Raw genomic sequence first — 21,928 nt, forward strand, 5'->3', positions numbered from 1 at the left:
GTGTGTAGTAGTGCTGAGTGTGTGTATGTGTGCAGCAGAGCGGAGTGTGTGTCTGTATGTAGCAGTGCTGAGTGTGTGTGTGTGTGTGTGTGTGTGTAGCAGTGCTGTGTGTGCAGCAGAGCTGAGTGTGTGTCTATATGTAGCAGTGCTGAGTGTGTGTCTGTATGTAGCAGTGCTGAGTGTGTGTGTGTGTGTGTGTAGCAGTGCTGTGTGTGCAGCAGAGCTGAGTGTGTGTCTATATGTAGCAGTGCTGAGTGTGTGTGTGTGTGTGTGTGTGTGTAGCATTGCTGAGTGTGTGTGTGTGTGTGTGTGTGTGTGTGCAGCAGAGCTGTGTGTGTCTATATGTAGAAGTGCTGAGTGTGTGTGTGTGTGTGTGTGTGTGTGTGTGTGTGTGTGTGTGTGTGTGTAGCAGTGCTGAGTGTGTGTGTGTGTGTGTGTGTGTATAGCAGACCTGTGTGTGTGTGTAATGTGCGCAGCAGAGCTGTGTCCTATTTTTGTGCAGCGGAGTATGCACGGGCGCCCCCCCCCCCACAAATCCCCCCAAACATGCAAAATCAGGCGTAATCAAGCGTTTCTTTATGCGGTTTTTGGCACGTAAAATGCGCAAAAAAAGCGTGTCAAATACCATTCTGGGAAGTGCTCCCTCTGGTGGCCAACATAGGAAAACATGTCAAATTATTATTTCATTTTTAATACTTTCCACCATGTGGAAGAAAAAAAAATACAGCAAAAAACTTAAAAAATATAATAGAAATAAGTAACTTACTTTAAAAAAAAAAAGTTTAATTTGTGACAGATTCCCTTTAAGCAAAAGGACGCACCATTTGCAAACTTATTGATGAACTGGACATTCGTACCTCCCACCTAGAAAACAAAATAGGGGGATTTTTGCTGGTGACCGCGAGCTAATACATGCACATAATACAGCTGAGGATGAGATTAAAGGGCTCAAAGAAAAAGTAACAGACCTCAAGGACAGGTCTCACCAAAATAATATAAAACTTAGAGGAATCTCTGAAGAAATTTCTCCTACAGAGCGAACACCCTCTGACTTCTTTCCAAGACTCACCTCCCCATGCACAACGCCTCCGATTTTGCAAGTGACAGAGTACGTTGCTCAACAAAACCCAAATCTGCTCCTGAAAATTCCAGAAGGGACGTACATTTTTATCAAGTTAAAGAATTGGTTCTCCAAGAAGCGAAGAAATCTAGTTTGCTTCCTGACCTGTATTTTACCATTGCGCTGTTCCCTGACCTCTCGCCTACTACTCTTCAAATGCGCCGGGATCGCCAAATCAAATATAAAATGGGTATTGCCTATGAAATGATTCATTAGCAGAAATGGAGCGATATACAGGAAGACTTCAGTTACTCCACAAATGGAATATCAAAACTGCCTCTGACTTACCAGCGGGCATCTTCACTGGCATCTTACAAAGTGTACCAGGAAAAAAATTGCCAAGAAGAAAATAATTTTTGACTGGTACCCTTTCGTTATGCTATCTACAGTTCATTTAGCCTTTAAGAGGTTCAAGGGCTAACCTCTAATTGTGCTCCTTACCCGCCCTTCATGCTGATGCTCGGCCCCCGACGAATGCCGATTTACATGTTCCCGTTTTTTTGTTTAGGTTTCTAGTTACCTTTGTGAATCATGCTGGATATGCCACTGCACTTTGTTATAGGATGTATAATACTATTTAGTCTGTGAATACTTATTCTTGGGAACACCCTGCTTTGACCCCATTAGGGGCTTCTTCACACACTAAAGGGGGTTTTACACTGGGCGATGATCGGGCAGACAGTTCATAGAACGCTCGTTGCCGATAATTGTCCTGTGTAAACAGGGCAGCGATCAGTAGATGAACGAGCAAACGCTCTCATCTGCTGATCATATAGTTTTAAAAAAGTTAAATATTATCATTTTCGGCAGCACATCTTGGTGCGTAAACAGGGAGACGCGCTGCCGACATAATAATAATGTATGGGGACGAGCGATCGGAGTAATGACCGCTCGTCCCCATCCATAGCTCCGTGTGACCGGAGCAAACGAGCATCACCGGACGATTATCGGTCGGTGTAAAAGGGCCTTAACTCTTCTTATTCCTTTTCCCTATGATGATCATGTCTCATCCTTTAATATAAAGGGACTAAATGGCCCTTTTAAAATACATATTTTGTGGACAGAGGCTGTTTCTTTGACTTGCAGTGTCCTTTTTGCACCATAAACCCATTTTTAAAAGGACAAAACACTCAAGTGTGCACATCCCATATACCCTTATATTTTCCTGTCCTCCATGACATGCAAAAAACGTGGTCATCCAATTGCAATAAGGGAAGCAGTAGCCTAAAACCACATTTGCACGATTTCTGACGCACAAAGGTGATACATCATTGTTCTATATTAAATACACCCTGGTCAACGTATGTACTCTAAAGAAACTATTTTTTTGCAAGAATACTATTTACAGTTCTAAAACATGTTGACGGAGTAGGTGGAGACTTTAACCCCTTCCCTCTTTGGCCACTTTTGACCTTCCTGACAGAGCCTCATTTTTCAAATCTGACATGTTTCACTTTATGTGGTAATAACGTCGGAATGTTTTCACCTATCCAAGCGATTCTGAGATTGTTTTCTCGTGACACATTGGACTTTATGTTACTGGCAAAATTTGCTCGATACGTTCAGTATTTAATTGTGAAAAACACCAACATTCAGCGAAAAATTGCAAAAATTAGCATTTTTCTAAATTTAAATGTATCTGCTTGTAAGTTATACCACACAAAATAGTCGCTAATTAACATCCCCCATATGTCTACTTTAGATTGGCATCGTCTTTTGAACATCCTTTTATTTTTCTAGGACGTTACAAGACTTAGAACTTTAGCAGCAATTTCTCACATTTTCAAGAAAATTTCAAAAGGCCATTTTTACAGGGGCCAGTTCAGTTCTGAAGTGGCTTTGAGGGCCTTATTTGTTAGAAACCCCCAAAAAGTCACCCCATTTGAAAAACTTCACCCCACAAAGTATTCAAAACAGCATTTAGAAAATGTCTTAACCCTTTAGACATTTCACAGGATTTAAAGCAAAGTAGAGGTGAAATTTACAAATTTCATATTTTTTTTGCAGAAACTAATTTTTAATCCAATTTTTTTATAACAGCGAAAGTTTTACCAGAGAAATGCAACTCAATATTTATTGCCCAGATTCTGCCGTTTTTAGAAATATCCCACATATGGCCGTAGCTTGCTACTGGACTGAAGCACCGGCCTCAGAAGCAAAGGAGTACCTAGTGGATTTTGGGGCCTTATTTTTATTACAATATATTTTAGGCACCATGTCAGGTTTGAAGGGCTCTTGCAGTGCCAAAAAAGTGACCCCAATTGGGAAACCATATACCTCACGGAAAATATATAGGGGTATAGTGAGCATACTGACCGCACAGGTTTTTTAAAGAAATTATTGGTAATAGGCCTTGAAAATTAAAATGTAGGTTTAGCGATTTTTTTCTAATTTCCAGAAGGACTAAAGGAGAAAAAGCACCACAACATTTATAAATCAATTTCCCTGAGTAAAACAATACCCCGCATGTGGTCATAAACGGCTGTTTGGATACTCGGCAGGGCTCAGAAGCGATGGAGCGCCATTTGGCTTTTGGAGTTCACATTTAGCATGAATGGTTTGCAGAGGCCATGTCACATTTGCAAAGCCCCGGAGGGGACAAAACAGGGGAAACCCCCCACAAGTGACCCCATTTTAGAAACTACACCCATTGAGGAAATTATCTAGGGGTATAGTGAGTGTTTTTAATCCACAGGTTTTTTGCAGAAATTATTGGAAGTAGGCCCTGAAAATAAAAATCGACATTTTTTCAAAGAAAATGTAGGTTTAGCCAATTTTTTCTCATTTCCACAAGGACTGAAGGAGAAAAAGCACCACAAAATTTGTAAAGCAATTTCTCCCGAGTAAAACAGTACCCCACATGTGGTCATAAACGGCTGTTTGGTCACACGGCAGGGCTTAGAAGGGAAAGAGCGCTATTTGGCTTTTGGAGATCACATTTAGCAGGAATGGTTTGCGGAGGCCATGTCACATTTACAAAGCCCCTGAGGGGACAAAACAATGAAAACGCTCAAAAAGTGACTCCATTTAGGAAACTACACCCCTTGAGGAATTCATGTAGGGGTGTAGTAAGCATTTTGTCCCCACAGATGTTTCATAGAATTTATTAGAATTGGGCAGTGAAAATAAAAACAATCCTTTTTCTTCAATAAGACGTAGCTTTAGCTCAAAATTTTTCATTTTCTCAACAAATAAAGGAAAAAAAGAACCGCAACATTTGTAAAGCAATTTCTCCTGAGTACAGCAATACCCCATATGTGGTCATAAACTGCTGTTTGGGCACACGGCAGGGCTCAGAGGGGAAGGAGCACCATTTGGAGTGCAGATTTTGCTGGATTGGTTTCTGGGCGCCTGTGGGACCAAAACAGTGGAAACCCCCCAGAAGTGACCACATTTTGGAAACTACACCCCTTAATGCATTCACCTAGGGGTGTAGTGAGCATGTTAACCCCGCAGGTGTTTTGTAGAAATTAGTGTGCACTCGATGTTGCAGAGTGAAAATGGGATTTTTCAATAGATATGCCAATACGTGGTGCCCGGCTTGTGCCACCATAACAAGACAGCTCTCTAATTATTATGCAGTGATTCCCGGTTTTAGAAACACCCTACATGTGGCCCTAATATTTTGCCTGGACATTCGACCAGGCTCAGGAGTGAAAGAGTACCATGTAAAATTGAGGCCTAATTTGGCGATTTCCAAAGTATTGGTTCACAATTGCAGAGGCTCAGATGTGAAATAATAAAAAGAAAGCGACCCCATTTGGAAACGACACCCCTCAAGGCATTTATTAAGGGGTGTAGTGAGCATTTTCACCCCACAGGTATTTTCCATAAATGAATGCGCTGCAGATGGTGCAAATTAAAAATGTATATTTTTCCCTAGATATGCCATTTCAGTGGCAAATATGTCATGCCCAGCTTATGCCACCGGAGACACACACCCCAAAAATTGTTAAAAGGCTTCTCCGGGTATGGCGATGCCATATATGTGGAAATAAACTGCTGTTTGGGCACGCTGTAGGGGAAGGAGCGCCATTTGGCTTTTGGAGCGTGGATTTTGCTTGGTAGTAGATTTGTTTGAGTATTACTGGTGTTTCCATTTATAATGTGGGGGTACATGTAAGCTGGGCAGAGTACATCAGGGGCATAGTCAGGTGGTATAATAATGGGGTAAATAATAAAATAATCCATAGATGTGTGTTACGTTGATCCTTTCTGCACAAGCCGGTGTCGCACTCATAAATGTCTTTTCTTATGCCCCTTTTGGTCCACACTCCGCACATTTGCAGTTTGGGGGTTAACTTTATTCTGCGGGTCAGTACGATTCCGGCGATACAACGTTTTGCACAATAAAATTACTTCTGTAAAAAGAATGTCGTTTTTCTGTTGCCATGTTGTGAGAACCATAACTTTTTTATTTTTTCGTCGATGGAGCTGTATGAGGGCTTGTTTTTTGCGAGACGAGCTATAGTTTTTATAGGTACCATTTTTGGATACGTGCGACTTTTTGATCACTTTTTATTCCTATATTTGTAGGGCAAAGTGACCAAAAAACAGAAACTCTGGTACAGTTTTTAACGTTTTTATTTTTTACGCTGTTCATCGTGTGCAATAAATAATATAATATTTTTATACCTCAGGTTGTTACGGTTGCAGCAATACGAAATACGTATGGTTTATTATTTGTTTTCAATAATAAAGGACTTGATAAAGGAACAGGGCGATTCTGTTTTATTGTATTACTAGAAACTTTTATTATGTTTTCAAACTTTTATTTTTTTCACTTTTTTTAACACTTTTGTTCAAGTCCCACTAGAGGACTTGAAGGTCCAACTGTCAGGTTTTTTTTTTTTCTAATACATTGCGCTACCTACGTAGTGCAATGTATTAGATCTGTCAGTTATTCACTGACAGCAAGCCGATTAGGCTTCGCTTCCCGGCGGGGCCTAATCGGCTTCCGTAATGGCAGAGCAGGAGGCCACTCTGTCTCCTGTTGCCATAGCAGCAGTAGCCAGTCCTGATTGCCTGTCAGGGCTGGAGATCTGCTAGCAACCGCTAAGATGCAGCGATCGCTTTCGATCGCTGCATCGAAGGGGTTAATGGCAGGGATCGGAGCTAGCTGACTTTCACCGCTGATGACGCCGGATCAGCTCCTGAGCCGGCGCCACCTTGCCGGCGTCTACGGAAGCCAATCAGGCTCCGCCGCCGAGCGGGTCCTGACCGACTTCCGTGCTAGGCAGACCGGGAGGGCCATTATTAGGCCTGCGGTTGCCATTACAGCCACCAGAACCCCGGCAATTTCATTGCTGGGGTTCCGATGAGCTGAAAACATCTTAAATGCAGAGATCGCGATTGAGCGCTGCATTTAAGGGGTTAATGGCGGGGATTGAAGTTAACTTCGGTCCCTGCCTTTACAGTCGGATGTCAGCTGTAAGATACCACTGACATCCGGCGATGATGGCACCGGCTCAGCTTCTGAGCCGGTGCCAAGCATTTGGCATTTGGATACGGCTAAATGCGGGAAGCACTAGCTTTCCATGGCTTACCCATACGGCAAATGACCGGAAGGGGTTAATAAGATAACGTTTCTGGACCTAGTATCTTCTTACAAGGCCAGATCATCATCTTCCATCCATGGCCTGATTATAAAATAAGAATACCTAGATGTGTGGCGGTGCCAACATGGGTCTGAATAAAGGCCCTTTTACACGAGCCAAATATCGGGCAAATGAGCATTCATCGACTGATTGTATCGTTTATATGCAGCAATAAATATTGTCGTTGTCGGCAGCGCCTCTCCCTGTGTAAACAACTATGTGCTGCCGACATGATAAAAATGTATGGGGACGAGCGATCGTAGTAAGAAGCGCTCGTCCCCATACATAACCAATCATTGCTCCTTGTGAAAGGAGAAAACGAGCGCCAATCAACGAGCTGTGTTGTTGATGGGCGCTTGTTTACACGGCCCATGTCGGCCATGTAAGAGGACCCTTAGACTTTACTTTCTTCTCCGCCACTCACCTACCTACTCAAGCCATTTTGGCTTATAGGAGAGCGGACCTGTGCCATACTCGGCTTATATAATGCAGCATAGTCTGATGACAGATCGGCTTTAAAGTGCAAGGAGATAAACTACAAAAATTGCAATTCATTTCACTAAGCTACGCTTTAGCGCTACAAATCAAATTTCTATGCCACAATAATAGGCCAAGAAAATTCCTAGGGCAGCAATCAAAACATAGACAGGCCAAACAAGGCCTATTTAATAACATAGCAACAAGAAAATCATTAAGCCCCCCCCCCCCCCAACATATTGTAGCTCAATTTAGGGAATATTGCAACTCTCTCTATAATTTGAAGAATGACAAATTTACGCCTCAACCTAAACAGGCAAGACATAACGTCTTTTTTTAGACAACCTGAACCTGCCGAATCTCCTCCCAGAACATATTCAGAACCTGACCTCCCTTTTATACCAAATAAGGTTCTTTCAGCTATAAAAAGCCTCAAACTCGGTAAATCGCTCCACTCGGACGGTCTTCCACATAGCTATTATGATAAATTTGCCTCCACTGAACCCTCCCCAGCTCTACTATGTTCTTTTTACAAAGTGGAGCCCAAAACTGAATCCCATATTGAAGATGTTGTCGTACAAGGATTTATAGAGAGGTAATCTTACATTTGAATCACAGGTTTTTATCTCTTTTTTTTTTATACACCCTAAAATTGTATTTGCTTTTGCAGCTGCTGCTTGACATTGAGTTCTGCTGCTTAGCTTATTTGTAACCAGAATACTCAGGTCCTTCTCTTGTTCTGGTATCACCAGTTTTATTCCATTTAATGTATATGTATTAATACTATTACTGTGTGCCTACGTTAAACTATCCGCAAAAATAATTGCAAGTAGGCTATTAAAAATTCTCAACACTAATCCACCGAGACCAGGTTGGATTTATAGAGATTAGGCAAACTCCTGGTGATACCCATAGATTCCTTAATCTAATATAACACGATGAACTTTAAAAAAAAACTCTGGTCCTGGCTCTTAATGCAGAGAAGGCGATTGATAGAGTTCATTTGGGATACCTCAATTCGGTATTGACAAGATATGGCTTTAGTGGATTTATCAAATCGTCCATCATGGCTCTGTGCTTTAGGCCCTCAGCCAGGGTTTACTTCTTTTTGTATCAGAACAATTGAGCATTAGAAATGGAACGCAGCAAAGTTGCCCCCTGTCGCCTCTCATCTCCGCCCTAGTTATGGAACCCTTAGCTGAATCAATACGTGCTAATCACTGCATAAGTGGCTTAAAAGTAGGACAAGTGGAACACAATATTGGACTTAAAGGCAGACGACATTATCTTAGCCTTAACAAACCCTTGAGATTCTCTCACAATGGTACAGACACCCCTATGTAATTTTGGTAATCTATCCTACATTGTAAATGATAAAAAGTCATAGGAAGCACTAGTTATTTCAGAAGAAGTTGGCTGCACAATTTCTCTTTCAATGGAATTCCCGAGTTGTCAAATATTTAGGGATCTCCTTAATCTCTTCTCCTAGTTCAGCTTTCTATCAAGAAAGCTTTAAACCCCTACTGAACTCCATACCCCAAGAAATAAACGAGTAGGCTAAAAATCCCTTCGTCCTGGGCAGACAGATTAGCCCTTTTTTAAATGGTAATCCTACCCTCTATACTTTACCACACTATAGCCAATCATTGTCCTCAGTGGTGATGGTAGTACGGTGGGCACATGACCACTAAGGACAGTGATTAGCTACAGCGGTCACGTGCTGGTAGTAGTAACGCCATCAGTGTTGGACAGCAACAGAGACAGGCGAGCGCTGGGGCAGCGGGGGATTTACCAATTGAGTATTACTTATTTTGCTATTTTATCACATGCTCTGCTTGCAGTCAGTCTTAAAGAGCAACTACACTGTCATGGAGACATATCAAAAGTTTGGATTAGTGGGGTCCGGGCGATGAGACCCCCCACCGTTGCTGAAACTAAGGCGCAGAAGCGCTCAGCTTAACGCCCTGCGCCTTTGGCTGTGATCGGCACTCCAGGTCAGGCTGAAGAGGACTCTTAGACATTCTATGTACGCCGTCTTCAGCCTGACGAGGAGCACTAATCACAGCTGAAGAAGCAAAACGATCAGCTGAGCGCTTTTGGATCTTCGTTTCAGCAACGGTGGGGGCCTCAGCACCCGGAACCCCACTGATATTATATGTCTGATTCAATGTACAGTTGATGCTTCCCCAGGTTTCTGAATACTATCACACAACACAAGGTTTTAACTGTGACTTTGGCAACTAATTTGATTGCGTTTCCTTTGTGCGTAATGCAGATAATATACTGTAATCTAGATTAACGGCATATCCAGCAATTTAATTTAATTTGAATGTAATTTGCTCTGATTGTTTTTTTTATACGTTTTATCTTACCGTTGATTCCAGTAATATTTTTAGTATATGCTGTACAGCATACATGTTAATTCAAACATGCCTCCATATATTATCATGATGTATCTTGTATTATTTACACATAGAAAACTCCAATAAAGGTATTCTTAGAAAAAAAAAGTATACAGGCAGCTATGCTGGCCAAATGTTGTCATGTACAGAATAAGAAATGCTCAAGTAAATATAAGGCTAGTGCTCAACCGCAGCGCAACGGTTGAAGCATTAATGGGGTTCACCGGCCTAGTGTCTCCCACTATTACTAGCTCCTTTATGCTAGGGTCACTAGGGTTATGCCTAGCTCCCCTACCTTTTTCCTTTTACGCTTATCTATCTGCTTTGCCACTAAGTGTGTGTGTACTCGCGGTGATGCACAACACAATTGTATAGCAAGCAAAGGTTAATTACTATCACAAATCACACTCAGATATTAAACACAAAATACACAGCACAGTAAATATATTCACGGTATAGTTTCAATATACCCCAATACACATAAGTTAATATGTATTGAATATACGGACACTATATGTGGCACAGTACTATTAACAAGATATCAACAGTAGTATACTATCCCACCACCCACTTATCTAAACATACTTATAAGTTACAATGCATTCACGCTTGCTTCTATGTCATTGCATTGGAGCTTCTATGGCATTGCATTGGAGCTTCTATGGCATTGCATTGGAGCTTCTACGTCATTGCATTGGAGCTTCTATGGCATTGCATTGGAGCTTCTATGTCATTGCATTGGAGCTTCTACGTCATTGCATTGGAGATTCTACGGCATTGCATTGGAGCTTCTATGGCATTGCATTGGAGCTTCTATGGCATTGCATTGGAGCACTAGTCAATGAGTTTAATAGAGTTTTCAAGAATGACTGCAACTACATCTCACACAGGGTTTGTCACTCAGCCTTTTTGGACTACTAAGTGTAGGACTACACAGTGACATTTGGTCACCAAAATGTTGCAGTTAAAATCGCGGCATGACTGCACAGTTGTTTTCCTATGGGAAACAAAGTCACAGACAACCCTCACAAAAAATCTGACTGGTTAACACCTTTTGGGATGGTCGCAAGGTTGCCTGTGACCTTTATCCCCCATAGAAATACATTAAGGTGGTGTCATGGCCATGTCACCATTTTAATAGGACATGCGGGCGGCCAAAAATCAGGGTGTAGACCTAGCCTGAATAGCAAATCTGCCTAGTACATCTCGATTTGCTGTTCAGGTGTCTTGGAAAGCTGGATGAGAGCTGTAATAGCAGTCATATTAGTTGTCCCCCTGCTTTCCAGACAGCTATAACTAAGACAACAAATTTCTGACATGTCATAGTGAGATGTCAGAAGTTTTTATTGGTGGGGTTCCGAACACTGAGATGCCCACCAATCGTGTGAGCGCTGAGCCGCTTCGTTTCTGTTCGGCTTTTTCAGGAAATCCGATGTATCAGAGTACGGGCACATAGACTTTATGATGAGTCCGTACTCCGCTACATTGATTTCCAGAAAAAGCCGCACAGAAACGAAGTGGCTGAACGCTCACACGAGTACTTCTGCCGCTTTGTTTCAGTGATTGGTGGGGTCTCAGTCCTCGGACCCCCACCAATCAAAACTTCTGACATGTCACTGTGACATGTCAGAAGTTTGTTGAATGTTTAGTTACCCTTTAACAGGTTGACATGAGAGAATGACCACAGATCATCTGTCACTGTGTTCGGAGCATAACTTACCATTTTTAAGCAGATTTGGGCTTTTACTATCAAACCCAGCAATGCTGTCTTTTATACAGCCCCCAGCGAGACCTAGAAAACAAAAAGACAGAGAGAATATTAGTTAATACCACCAATAAAACCTCAGCCATTTCCTTTTTTTTTTACAGAATTATTAAGAGGTTTTTGTTTTGTTTTTGTCAAAATCTGTAAAATGATGTTCAAAGGTGGACATACCCTTTAAGACAAATTAGGTTATATGGTGGCAACAGTCCTCCCGTTCAGCCAGAACAGAGAGCTGCTACAAAGATCAACCCGATGACCTGGCACATTGATGGATTACACAGATAGCCCTTTGATTTCAGTGGGTGTAATGCTTAATTTTATGCGGATTACCTGGTCGCTTCCCTCGTCGAGAACATCTGATCTCTAGGTGGACCGAGCAGCAGGACTATTTGTGATCAGGAGCCCCTTTAAACAAAAAATGGCAACTAATTTTTTATGTCTGTGGTGGGGAATGGCGTAGTTCATTCTTAGGATAAATAAAAAGAAAAAACCACGGCGCCACCTTGTGCAGATCAATTGGTAAAGGTGAGACAGTGCGGCAAGAAAATTGCTCACCTGGAAAAAGAGTTTTTAAGGCATGTAAATATAAGCCACAGTGCTGCTGCCAGATCCGAGTCGGTGACCAGAAGGGACCGCTTGAGTAGGGATAGTTGCAGGAGAAAAAGTTGGATCATTCCAGGGGCGCTGCTGTGTGGTGGGAATAAAGGGAGCGATATCCAGAGGTATTGGTAAGTTCAGTTTATTTGAACAAGTTGGCTACGCGTTTCAACGACGGACAGTCGTCTTCATCAGGCCATGTGCACAGTTACACACAAAATGGCTTATATAGCATCTAAGTTCGATTAGCCATGTGTCAGAAAAACCGCCAAATCTGTAAAAGGTCAAGGTGCGATCATGACGTCACACCCGGTTTTTTTTAAAAACATAGCGCAAAGCAACAAATAAATTTTAAAATTAGCATTCAATCTAAAAGGTTAAATATAAAAGATTAAATATAAAAGAACAGTTTGAACAAACGAAAAGGCGAGAGTGCAAGACAGCGAAAATATATACATAAATACATTGTTTGGTAAAATCTTCCCCAAACTATTATGTCATTAATAAGCAAGTATAGAAACATACAGTAGAGGGTTAACATGGTGTGGTAAAACCAAAGGGATATGTAAATGGAATGGTAGAAGTTGATTTGACATAGGGCTACAGTAGGAATAAATGTATTGTCGGGTTACAGAGCAAGAAGCCGGGACGCGACTTCGTTGCCTAGGTAACCAAGCAGAGAGAGAAAGGATGGAACCAATGGAAGTGAATGTGCTTGCTGCAGGTGAAGTATTGGGACTTTGAAAAGGTTAAAAAATATATATAGTTGTAAGATTAGAGAGATATACGTAGATAGTGTATTAATCTTGATCGATATTTGGATGTTAAAAGGATAGATCGCGACTTACAGAGTTCTTAAAAATGAATAGTTCAATTCCAAGTAGTTCTATTTTAATAGGAAATGTGTAGTGTATTTTAACCTCCAGTATGTGATTCTATTGGAGGAATATTCGGTTTTGAATATTTTGAATTCTTTTAAAGACCGTTGAAACTGGCAATTCCATTACCAGGTTCTAATGTCGGGCAGCGGGACAAAAAGAACCCAAATCGGACGGGAACGAAAAGGGCAAAGCATGCTGCAGGTGAGTAGATGATTAGGAAAAATATTATTAATCAAATATTATTAATCATTATTAATCATTATTAATCTTCATGTTTTGGGAAGGTTAATTAGGCATTATTGCATATTTAGTGTTCACAATGAAGGAAACCACTGCATTAATGAATTCATGTGGATAGTAAAGTGATAGAGGGAGAACGTATGGTATGTTGATGAATGTTTTCATTTGAGTTAAGAAAATGTTTGTATCTGACTTCCAGTGTTTATTTTGCAGTTTAACGGATATTAAAAATGTGGGTTAATCTAATGTAGATTCCGATATATCGTTTAGACCCCCTGGATGTAATGTCTGTAATTTAAAGATCCAATAGTTTTCCCTCTGTTTTAGCTTATTGAATCTATTGGGAATATCATGTTGTATGTTTTCAATAGGTGTAACTGTGATTTGATTAAATTGAGAGTTATGTACGTGGGTGAAATGGCGTGAAACACTGTGTTTTAAAAAGCCTGTTTTCACATTAAATCTGTGTTTATTTATTCTGGCTCTCAGGCACTGTGTTGTCCTCCCTACATATTGGAGTTGGCATGTACACTCCATCAGATAGATTACATAGGTACTGCTGCAGCTTAGGGGTGACTTAATCGTAAAGGACTCTTGCGTAACTGTTGATGTGTAAGTGTATTTTTTATTGCTGATAGTGTTGCAGCATAGGCATCTTGGGTGGCCACACTTGTAAGATCCATTTGGTCTAGGTAAAAAGCTGGTTGATGATGCTTTTGGTTTGCGGATTCTGCTGGGGGCCAACATGTTTTTCAAAGTCAGTGACCGTCGGAAAGTGATGGTTGGGTAAGCAGGTATTATATCTTTAAGGAAAGGGTCACTTTTTATAATGTGCCAATGTTTGTGTAAGACTGATCTAACAGTCTTGTTACCTAGATTAAACGTTGTAACAAAATTGATGTTGTGTTTGTTTGATTCAGATTTTTTCTGTGCAGGATTAAGGCAGGACTCTTGGGATAATGATGAGGCTTTCCGTCTTGCCTCTTTAATTAGTTTGAGGGGGAAATTTTTGTCTCTAAATCTTTTCTCTAAAGTGTTACATTCCGATTTGAAATTTCCGTTGGTGCTACAATTTTTCCGTATTCTTCTAAACTGACCGAAGGGTACATTTGTCAGCCAGGGGCGGTAATGGGCACTTTTAAAGTCAATGTAGCTGTTTACATCTACGGATTTAAAATGAGTTTTAGTGACAAAAAGCTCGGTAGTGGTATCATAGTTGATGGTGAGGTCCAAATAATTAATTGAGTTTTCGGAGAACGTGTGTGTAAACGAAATGTCAAAGCTATTGATGTTTAGATAGTTGATGAAATTGGAGGCTTCAATTTCTGATCCTGACCAAACGAAGAACAGGTCATCTATATACCGCCTGTATAAAAGAATATTCTTTTTGAAAGCATGTTCCCCGAGAATATATTCCTTTTCAAAAGCCCCCATGTATAGATTCGCATAGGATGGTGCGAATCTGGTGCCCATTGCACAGCCTCTAGTTTGGTTATAGAAACTGTGATCGAATGTGAATGCGTTGTGGTGAAGAATGAAATCAATGCAGTCAGTCAGAAAAGAGGCTTGATTGTTTGGGATGGAGGTGTTAGATGATAAAAAGAGTTTAGTTACCTGCATGCCTTTTGTATGTGGGATGTTACTGTATAAAGCGGTTACGTCTGCTGTGAGAAAGTGTATATCGGATGTATTGGTTTGGAGATTAAATAGGTCTTTGATTAGTTGAGTAGAGTCTTTGAGATAAGATGGTAATGTGAGCACAAAAGGTTGAAGGTGTAAATCTATGAAGTGAGAAAGATTGCTGGTTAATGAGCCGATACCTGAAATGATTGGACGTCCAGGGGGGTTCGTGAGTGTTTTATGGATTTTAGGGAGATGATAAATGAAAGGTACACTCGGGAATGGTACATGTAAAAAACGTTTTTCTTTCTTCGTGAGTAAGTCCTCCTTGAACGCTTTCTCTATCAGGGATGTGTACTTGAGTGTGTAAGTTGGAAGGGGGTTAGAAGTTAATTTACAATAAAAAGTCTTGTCGTTTAGAATCCTTCTAGTTTCTCCGAGATAGTCATCTCTATTTTGGATCACTATGCCTCCCCCTTTGTCGGCAGGACGAATGACTATATCTCCATTGTTTTGTAAGGATTTAATGGCCCTCCTTTCGTGTGGGGTTAGATTGTCTCGATAGGGATAGGGGTTCACTAGCGACCTGAATTCACTACTGACTAGTGTTGAGAACGTTTCAATGAGAGAACCCTGGTGATGGATAGGGTAGAATTCAGATTTAGAGTGGACATCTACTGGAATGGCTTTGATATTTGCATGTAGTGACTGTGGTTCCTCTATGATAGCTGGTGATGTGGTAGGTTTCTGTAATGCAAAGTGTCTGATTAGGGTAAGCTTTCTAATAAAGCGGTTGAGATCCATGAATAGTTCAAAGTCATTAGGTGAAGATGTAGGACAAAAAGACAGTCCTTTATTAAGTAAATCTGTCTCATGGATGTTTAATAGATAAGACGACAGGTTAAATATTTTTATTGTTATTGTTTTATTCGATTTTTCTTTGGGTTCAATCTCGCACAATGGTTTGTTACGGTTTTTTCCTCCTCTCCGTCCTCTAGGTCTATATTGAGTTTTCTTTTTATGGAGATTTTCTGTATTTTCGGAAAGAAGTGGGTAATGGTTTGGGCTTTGGGGCTCATTAGGAAGGGTAGGAGAATGTCGTTGCTGGTGACAGTAGGTGTTAATGGAGGTCGGGTGAGTTGTGAGGGTAGGCCTAAAAAAGAAGTTGCTGCATAGGTGATGTCTAATGATGATGTTGCTAGCTCAATTTTGGAATGGTTGTTGTTAGGCGGTAAAGATGTGGACAAACTTCTATGGGGACTTCCTTGTATGTCGAGGATGGAGGACTGGGGGGTGCTGTGCACTGATAATTGGAGTAGAGATACCAGGCTGTCTTCGATGGAATCATTGAGTGGGGAAGAAGGGGAGTTAGGTATGGTTAATACTTCCATTGGTTCAGATGTGGGAAAAAACTTGGAGAGGTGAAGCTCCAAATCTGATGCCCTAAAAGCATTCAAAGGTACTTGAGTGATTGTTAATTTACTAGGTGAGGAAATGGCTTGAATGGAATTGCATTTATCCTCTAACGGTTTTCTTGCCGCTAAGGGGATGTGTATAGAATGTTTCTCAGTTGGGACACTTCTAGGTGTTCCTGTTGAAAGGCTGTCATTATTAGGTCTCTGATGGAGTCTTAGACTGTTTTTAAAAGACCTACTGAAGGTGTTACCTTCGGCAGTAGGAGCCCGAAATTTGGGGGGGACCCTGGACATTAAAGGGACATCCAGAGGTGCTGAGTGGTTTTGACGTGGAGTATTAAATTTGCTTGTAGCAATGTCTGTCTTAGATGTATGTGGTATAGATACTCTCCAATCTCCTGAATCATTAAGCATATAATCATCACGGTCCCTCTTAAGTTTTTTAACCTTTTTCATAATTATGTCTTTCTCATATATATTAAGCCTGTTGCTAGTACAGGTCTCTAATTTCAGAAAATCACGGTGGTCAGAGAATTTGAGGAGTTTTTCTTTGATCTGAGAGATTTCTGTTTTGAAGGTCTCAATCAGTGTGTTCCGTTTTTTCAGAAGTCTTTCCAGAAGACCTAGGTGACATTGGTCTAAAAATGCCTTCCAGTCATTACTAAAAGACAGATCAATGGGGTAAGGGTTATTAATAGAGAACCTTAACCCCCTTGGGGCAATGTTTTCATTAATATAGAACTGTAAAAAAAGGCAGTCTATGCTCTGTAGAGCTTCTTTTTTAAGGGTGTCCTCCAGTGTTAGATAGAGATCAGTCATTACTTTGGTCAGTTCAGGGTTGACATCGTTACTCACTGTAGTAGGAGCCCCCATCGTGGGATCAGTTCCGATCAGCTGCATGATCAGGTTCTCACGTAGGGAATTCCTTTTGTCTGTAAAATCCAACATTGTGGGGGTTGATTGTAGTGGTATTGGTAGATCAGAGGGGAAGAGCTCCACAGCGGTATTTCCACGAGGGTAAAAAGTTCCACAACGGTATTTCCACGGAGGTAAAAACTTCACAACGGTATTTCCACAAAGGTGTAGGTAGATCTATACACGCGGCTGCCAGATTCTCCTGCACTGGCAGCCGCGTGTATAGATCTACCTACACCTTTGTGGAAATACCGTTGTGAAGTTTTTACCTCCGTGGAAATACCGTTGTGGAACTTTTTACCCTCGTGGAAATACCGCTGTGGAGCTCTTCCCCTCTGATCTACCAATACCACTACAATCAACCCCCACAATGTTGGATTTTACAGACAAAAGGAATTCCCTACGTGAGAACCTGATCATGCAGCTGATCGGAACTGATCCCACGATGGGGGCTCCTACTACAGTGAGTAACGATGTCAACCCTGAACTGACCAAAGTAATGACTGATCTCTATCTAACACTGGAGGACACCCTTAAAAAAGAAGCTCTACAGAGCATAGACTGCCTTTTTTTACAGTTCTATATTAATGAAAACATTGCCCCAAGGGGGTTAAGGTTCTCTATTAATAACCCTTACCCCATTGATCTGTCTTTTAGTAATGACTGGAAGGCATTTTTAGACCAATGTCACCTAGGTCTTCTGGAAAGACTTCTGAAAAAACGGAACACACTGATTGAGACCTTCAAAACAGAAATCTCTCAGATCAAAGAAAAACTCCTCAAATTCTCTGACCACCGTGATTTTCTGAAATTAGAGACCTGTACTAGCAACAGGCTTAATATATATGAGAAAGACATAATTATGAAAAAGGTTAAAAAACTTAAGAGGGACCGTGATGATTATATGCTTAATGATTCAGGAGATTGGAGAGTATCTATACCACATACATCTAAGACAGACATTGCTACAAGCAAATTTAATACTCCACGTCAAAACCACTCAGCACCTCTGGATGTCCCTTTAATGTCCAGGGTCCCCCCCAAATTTCGGGCTCCTACTGCCGAAGGTAACACCTTCAGTAGGTCTTTTAAAAACAGTCTAAGACTCCATCAGAGACCTAATAATGACAGCCTTTCAACAGGAACACCTAGAAGTGTCCCAACTGAGAAACATTCTATACACATCCCCTTAGCGGCAAGAAAACCGTTAGAGGATAAATGCAATTCCATTCAAGCCATTTCCTCACCTAGTAAATTAACAATCACTCAAGTACCTTTGAATGCTTTTAGGGCATCAGATTTGGAGCTTCACCTCTCCAAGTTTTTTCCCACATCTGAACCAATGGAAGTATTAACCATACCTAACTCCCCTTCTTCCCCACTCAATGATTCCATCGAAGACAGCCTGGTATCTCTACTCCAATTATCAGTGCACAGCACCCCCCAGTCCTCCATCCTCGACATACAAGGAAGTCCCCATAGAAGTTTGTCCACATCTTTACCGCCTAACAACAACCATTCCAAAATTGAGCTAGCAACATCATCATTAGACATCACCTATGCAGCAACTTCTTTTTTAGGCCTACCCTCACAACTCACCCGACCTCCATTAACACCTACTGTCACCAGCAACGACATTCTCCTACCCTTCCTAATGAGCCCCAAAGCCCAAACCATTACCCACTTCTTTCCGAAAATACAGAAAATCTCCATAAAAAGAAAACTCAATATAGACCTAGAGGACGGAGAGGAGGAAAAAACCGTAACAAACCATTGTGCGAGATTGAACCCAAAGAAAAATCGAATAAAACAATAACAATAAAAATATTTAACCTGTCGTCTTATCTATTAAACATCCATGAGACAGATTTACTTAATAAAGGACTGTCTTTTTGTCCTACATCTTCACCTAATGACTTTGAACTATTCATGGATCTCAACCGCTTTATTAGAAAGCTTACCCTAATCAGACACTTTGCATTACAGAAACCTACCACATCACCAGCTATCATAGAGGAACCACAGTCACTACATGCAAATATCAAAGCCATTCCAGTAGATGTCCACTCTAAATCTGAATTCTACCCTATCCATCACCAGGGTTCTCTCATTGAAACGTTCTCAACACTAGTCAGTAGTGAATTCAGGTCGCTAGTGAACCCCTATCCCTATCGAGACAATCTAACCCCACACGAAAGGAGGGCCATTAAATCCTTACAAAACAATGGAGATATAGTCATTCGTCCTGCCGACAAAGGGGGAGGCATAGTGATCCAAAATAGAGATGACTATCTCGGAGAAACTAGAAGGATTCTAAACGACAAGACTTTTTATTGTAAATTAACTTCTAACCCCCTTCCAACTTACACACTCAAGTACACATCCCTGATAGAGAAAGCGTTCAAGGAGGACTTACTCACGAAGAAAGAAAAACGTTTTTTACATGTACCATTCCCGAGTGTACCTTTCATTTATCATCTCCCTAAAATCCATAAAACACTCACGAACCCCCCTGGACGTCCAATCATTTCAGGTATCGGCTCATTAACCAGCAATCTTTCTCACTTCATAGATTTACACCTTCAACCTTTTGTGCTCACATTACCATCTTATCTCAAAGACTCTACTCAACTAATCAAAGACCTATTTAATCTCCAAACCAATACATCCGATATACACTTTCTCACAGCAGACGTAACCGCTTTATACAGTAACATCCCACATACAAAAGGCATGCAGGTAACTAAACTCTTTTTATCATCTAACACCTCCATCCCAAACAATCAAGCCTCTTTTCTGACTGACTGCATTGATTTCATTCTTCACCACAACGCATTCACATTCGATCACAGTTTCTATAACCAAACTAGAGGCTGTGCAATGGGCACCAGATTCGCACCATCCTATGCGAATCTATACATGGGGGCTTTTGAAAAGGAATATATTCTCGGGGAACATGCTTTCAAAAAGAATATTCTTTTATACAGGCGGTATATAGATGACCTGTTCTTCGTTTGGTCAGGATCAGAAATTGAAGCCTCCAATTTCATCAACTATCTAAACATCAATAGCTTTGACATTTCGTTTACACACACGTTCTCCGAAAACTCAATTAATTATTTGGACCTCACCATCAACTATGATACCACTACCGAGCTTTTTGTCACTAAAACTCATTTTAAATCCGTAGATGTAAACAGCTACATTGACTTTAAAAGTGCCCATTACCGCCCCTGGCTGACAAATGTACCCTTCGGTCAGTTTAGAAGAATACGGAAAAATTGTAGCACCAACGGAAATTTCAAATCGGAATGTAACACTTTAGAGAAAAGATTTAGAGACAAAAATTTCCCCCTCAAACTAATTAAAGAGGCAAGACGGAAAGCCTCATCATTATCCCAAGAGTCCTGCCTTAATCCTGCACAGAAAAAATCTGAATCAAACAAACACAACATCAATTTTGTTACAACGTTTAATCTAGGTAACAAGACTGTTAGATCAGTCTTACACAAACATTGGCACATTATAAAAAGTGACCCTTTCCTTAAAGATATAATACCTGCTTACCCAACCATCACTTTCCGACGGTCACTGACTTTGAAAAACATGTTGGCCCCCAGCAGAATCCGCAAACCAAAAGCATCATCAACCAGCTTTTTACCTAGACCAAATGGATCTTACAAGTGTGGCCACCCAAGATGCCTATGCTGCAACACTATCAGCAATAAAAAATACACTTACACATCAACAGTTACGCAAGAGTCCTTTACGATTAAGTCACCCCTAAGCTGCAGCAGTACCTATGTAATCTATCTGATGGAGTGTACATGCCAACTCCAATATGTAGGGAGGACAACACAGTGCCTGAGAGCCAGAATAAATAAACACAGATTTAATGTGAAAACAGGCTTTTTAAAACACAGTGTTTCACGCCATTTCACCCACGTACATAACTCTCAATTTAATCAAATCACAGTTACACCTATTGAAAACATACAACATGATATTCCCAATAGATTCAATAAGCTAAAACAGAGGGAAAACTATTGGATCTTTAAATTACAGACATTACATCCAGGGGGTCTAAACGATATATCGGAATCTACATTAGATTAACCCACATTTTTAATATCCGTTAAACTGCAAAATAAACACTGGAAGTCAGATACAAACATTTTCTTAACTCAAATGAAAACATTCATCAACATACCATACGTTCTCCCTCTATCACTTTACTATCCACATGAATTCATTAATGCAGTGGTTTCCTTCATTGTGAACACTAAATATGCAATAATGCCTAATTAACCTTCCCAAAACATGAAGATTAATAATGATTAATAATGATTAATAATATTTGATTAATAATATTTTTCCTAATCATCTACTCACCTGCAGCATGCTTTGCCCTTTTCGTTCCCGTCCGATTTGGGTTCTTTTTGTCCCGCTGCCCGACATTAGAACCTGGTAATGGAATTGCCAGTTTCAACGGTCTTTAAAAGAATTCAAAATATTCAAAACCGAATATTCCTCCAATAGAATCACATACTGGAGGTTAAAATACACTACACATTTCCTATTAAAATAGAACTACTTGGAATTGAACTATTCATTTTTAAGAACTCTGTAAGTCGCGATCTATCCTTTTAACATCCAAATATCGATCAAGATTAATACACTATCTACGTATATCTCTCTAATCTTACAACTATATATATTTTTTAACCTTTTCAAAGTCCCAATACTTCACCTGCAGCAAGCACATTCACTTCCATTGGTTCCATCCTTTCTCTCTCTGCTTGGTTACCTAGGCAACGAAGTCGCGTCCCGGCTTCTTGCTCTGTAACCCGACAATACATTTATTCCTACTGTAGCCCTATGTCAAATCAACTTCTACCA

The 21,928-nt window shown here is 40.6% G+C and overlaps 1 protein-coding gene across 1 annotated transcript in view; it reads right to left on the bottom strand.

Moving 5' to 3' along the window:
- The window catches only part of ABCA5 (ATP binding cassette subfamily A member 5), a 145,257-nt gene that overhangs the window by 113,124 nt on the left and 10,205 nt on the right, over positions 1–21,928 (bottom strand). The window contains exon 5 of the mRNA XM_075845150.1: positions 11,317–11,388. The gene's annotated coding sequence lies outside the window, so the exon portion shown is untranslated. The remainder of the gene's footprint in view (positions 1–11,316; positions 11,389–21,928) is intronic.

The sequence above is a fragment of the Rhinoderma darwinii genome, chromosome 13 (genome assembly GCF_050947455.1).
Source record: "Rhinoderma darwinii isolate aRhiDar2 chromosome 13, aRhiDar2.hap1, whole genome shotgun sequence".
Taxonomy (NCBI): domain Eukaryota; kingdom Metazoa; phylum Chordata; class Amphibia; order Anura; family Rhinodermatidae; genus Rhinoderma; species Rhinoderma darwinii.